This window comes from Gossypium hirsutum, chromosome D02 (assembly GCF_007990345.1).
Source record: "Gossypium hirsutum isolate 1008001.06 chromosome D02, Gossypium_hirsutum_v2.1, whole genome shotgun sequence".
Classification (NCBI taxonomy): domain Eukaryota; kingdom Viridiplantae; phylum Streptophyta; class Magnoliopsida; order Malvales; family Malvaceae; genus Gossypium; species Gossypium hirsutum.
In genome coordinates this window covers 21405615-21409987 of record NC_053438.1, presented here as the reverse complement: position 1 = coordinate 21409987, position 4373 = coordinate 21405615, and the positions used below count along the sequence as shown (strand labels likewise).

At 31.1% G+C, this 4373-nt stretch overlaps 1 long non-coding RNA gene across 1 annotated transcript; it reads right to left on the bottom strand.

Annotated features, from left to right (window-relative positions):
• Positions 1 to 3174: 3174 nt before the first annotated feature.
• On the bottom strand, positions 3175 to 3984 carry LOC107910192 (uncharacterized). The gene is made up of 2 exons (XR_001687527.2): positions 3798 to 3984; positions 3175 to 3471 (listed from the first exon to the last, which is right to left on the bottom strand). It is a non-coding gene; the product is annotated as an uncharacterized lncRNA (long non-coding RNA).
• Between the last annotated feature and the right edge of the window lie 389 nt (positions 3985 to 4373).

The window sequence follows — 4373 nt, the reverse complement described above, 5'->3', positions numbered from 1 at the left end:
TTAAAACTTAACAGAAGCAAACTCTTAAGCAAAGGAGCAATGAACAAAAAGAAATGCTATAAGAAAGTAACACATACAAAGTGTTTGAATAAATCCTCTTAAAGTATTTTATTACTTTTCAAATGATAACTTCAAATGAGGGGCAATGCCTCTGGTTATAGTTGAGTTCCCAAATCAAACGATATAGTTTAAATTACATAACAATTAAGATTAAAGCCTATCAGTACAAGATGAGAGTCCTATGAGATTTAAACACAATACAATCTACCATGATAATTCTAGTTTACTGGAATGTTTCATTGAGCTACCATTGGACCATTCAAGTGGGTTAAATTAGTCTAATTTAATCAATTGACCTCCATTGGTTGTTCTGGTTGCACCCGTCATTAGTTTTGATCCGCAGCCCGTGATAATAGCACGAAAAAAAATAAAAGATTAATAAAAAAAATTAAAAACAAAATGGAGATGTGTGAGGGAACTATTGACACATTTTACATACCTTATAAACTGATTTATTTGATCATAAATTTTGGAGGACTTTAGTAATTAAACTCATGGTTGACATAGTAAGAACCAACAATATTGGAAAGCTAAAGAATGAAAAATAACACATTAAATAAAAAAAATCTCAATAATTGAATCAGTCAGCACGGGCATAGGGTAAACTAATTTGCGACCGTTAAAAAACTTGGAGAACATGTTCTCGCTCCGACTTTCATGCAGGACCGTGAGTTCAACAAATACTGAGAGACTCCTCTGCATATCACAATACCTATAAATTTACCCCACATTTCAGTCCTTAACCACTACCATTCCCATTCCCATTCCCATTCCCATTTGTTTTATTAGCAATTCATTTGTCAAACAAAAACAAATATCAATGGCCAAGATTGTTTTGCTTCTGGTATTCTCATTGGTCCTGGTTCTATCAATCAACTCCGCCGTAGGTCACGACGCCCCCGCACCTTCCCCCGAAGAGACAAACCAGGAAACTTCAGAGTATGCAGACGCCACCGGGCAGAATGAAGAGGGTCTTGACGAGATTGTGGACGCAATGTCACCGGAAATGGCACCAGCAAGTTCACCCACAATGGCATTTGAAGAGTCTTTTGGACCCGGACCAGCTATGACCATTGAAGAAGGTGCGGCGGAGGGAGAGGCAGAGGCGGAGGGAGCGCCAGAAAGTTAGATACGCAGTACCAGTATATTTAAATAAGGATCTCGATCCATATGTTCGTTATCTTACTATTTTGGTATTTCATCCCTCATAAAAGAAAGTGAACCATAAATGTAAAGTTCACGACCATAAATAATATATATTTATTTATTTACCAGCCCACCCACCTACAATTGATTTCGTGTTAATCATTTCTTGAGGATGGAGTTGAACCAGTTTATAAGTTTTTTATTAAATTTTTTCTTATTTATTTAATTATTATTGCGGGGTCGATTAATCCAATATACAAAAAGTAAAACAAAATTTTACTTATATTTATTAATTTATATCATTGGTCACAAATAAAAAAATAAAAAAATTATACACCAAAATCTTAAAAAAATTTATTATTTTATATGAAAAGAAATAATCTCTCTATCCAAAAAAATCCTAATCATTTTATTTTCTTTTAACCCTCGTTACTTTTATATCAAATTTCTCTCACACACTCTAGTATTTTTTACAAGAAAAGTTATCAATCTTTTATTATGTCTTTAATTGGTAATTTTTCTTTTCTTTTCAAGCTTTAGTGATTAATTTCTAAATTGTGACTTTTCTTGTGATAGATAAAGATTTTTATGCAAGATTTAGACTTTTTTTTATTGAATGATTTTGGAATATTGATTTTGTATTAGATTCTTAACATCTTGATTGGGTAATAATTTTTAGAGGTTAATTAATATAAATCCTTGAAGAAACTAGAATCGATTGTATTTATAATCTTTAATTTTCTTGAATATTAATTAGAAATTTAGTTTTTTTTAGAAATTATTATTACTAATGTGATTATTGTGAATCTTGTGTTTGAAAATTGACACATTCCATACTCATGTCACCAAAAAACACTTAAATAAACTTTGTGTTTGTGAAAGAAAATTATTAATTGTATGTTGATTTCATGAAATATTTTAAGACTTAGATTTATTTGTTCTAAGTGTTTAATATGAACAAAAAAATATTTTAAAAGAAAGCCTACTAGTGAAGTGAAATAAAAACAACAATAAAAGAGTGAATAAAATGGTCAAAAGAGTCAAGTTTAGCCTTTAAAGCCTTCCAACCAATCCAGGATTGAGAGCTAAGATTACAAATTACTATCCAAATGATGGAGATAATATAAGGAACCTTTATTTGCAAAAAGTCATTGTCAACCTCACAATCACAACTTTCTCTAAAAAAATTATGAGTTTGGTTCGAAGTTTTTCAACTTTTTGGTATAGACTGTGTAATAGTATTACATCTAATTATATTATAGATTGTTTTATTAAATCTTAATGAAACTTCAAAACAGTTGCTAAGATATAAGCTATGTGCTTGGAAGAAGCGGTTAAGTAAGTGGACACTCCTTCAAGCATTGCGTGAAACAGATAATAAACAAAAGACACGCTACAATAAAACAGGCCTATTGCGACACTTTTTTTAACTTAAGACGACACAAAAAAAAGTTAGCATAGGTCATCTTGACGTTTCTCTCGACACTTCTGAAAACGTCGTCTATAGTACAGTTGGCATAGGTCCTGCAACACTTTTGAAAAAGCGTCGGCATAAATCTACATAAGCCGACCTTTATTAAAGGGTTGGCAAAAACATAGTCAATGCCAACCTTTGAAAAATGTTGGCATAGGAGGAAATAGACGACGAAAAAAAAGGTCGCAATAAAACATACATATGCCAACCTTTAAAGAGTTAGCTCATGCCCAAGTCAAAGACGACTTTAAAAAGGTTGGGATAGATTTGTCTAAGACAACCCTAAAAAGGTTGAGATATACTAGTCTAAGGCAACCTCAAAAAGGTTGGGATAAATATATTTAAGGCAACCTTAAAAAGATTGGGATATACTCATTTAAAGCATTTTTTTCTATTTTTTTATTATTTCAATATTAATATATCTTCATAAACATTAAAATGATAAAACTAAAAATATAAAATTAAAATAAAGGTTGAATATTCACTACAAAAAATCAATCCAACAATCAAAATACACTAACATTTAGTCGAAATGTATACCAACAGCATTCAACTCAATGTACAAAAGTAAATAAATAAAAAACCTAAGACAATTGACATTGGTATTAATATTGTACTACATAAAAGCTAATAGAGTCTGAAACTGCAACCAAGGGGAAACAATTGCTTCGGGAATACCGAATGTATTGGTTGTTTCTTGTGAGTCTTCAAGTGTGACTTCTCTATCAACTATCTGAGAAACAACTCCAAAAGCCGTATTTAAGCCAACTAAAGTGTGCTCTGTTGTAAAGCTGAAAAGCCACCCCAAATAAAATCAGACAAAAAGGTAGGTAATACAATTAGTTTGCCTTTATCATTTTTTTCCTGTTCATGTTGTTTACCCTCAAGAGTTAGGGAACCAACAATATATTACAGCATCATTTGTGTGTTTAAACATCTTAAACCATTATGATATCATAATTGCATTCAAAACTTCTCATTTTAAGGGGGGAGAAAAAAGTAGTACAATTTCATACCATCCCAAACATTAGTTGATATCATAATTGCCGATACACCTAAATTAAGATATCTAATAGAATGCAATAATTTGATCTAAGAAAAAATATGTATATTATACCTTGCTTCAAATCTTTGTCCTTTAGAGGCCATTAGAGCACATATTTTGCTGATAATCCAAGGTGGAATATGTGAATCCTTGATTTCAACACTATAGCAAAGGCCAACAGATGAAATTGGTGTGGAACGACCATCGTTCAAGGTGGATCATCCATGGGAAAGAGCAGTACCGTGATCAGCTCTTTTTCCTGTCAGTTGTAGACCAGAAACAATAAGATTCCAAAGCTTTTAAGATTTGATAAAATAAAATTAAACAAAAGAAAAAAAACAGAACTGTTAAAAATGAGGACATTATAAATTTCATAATAAATTCACAAGCCTAAAAAACAGAAGATGTAGCTTCAAATTTGATAATAAATTCACAGGCCTATATAAATGAGGACATTATAAATTTTGAAGTCCAAACTGTTAAAAGTGCTACTTTAGACTAACTTATTCAAGATCTTAAAACATGTCTAAAACTATATCCATTCTGGATCATTTCAAACCCAAAACATAACTATCAAGGAAATAATAATCACTTACAACTCAAGCCTACACTAAAAACATCAAAATGTTTTTGTAATGCTAATATTAT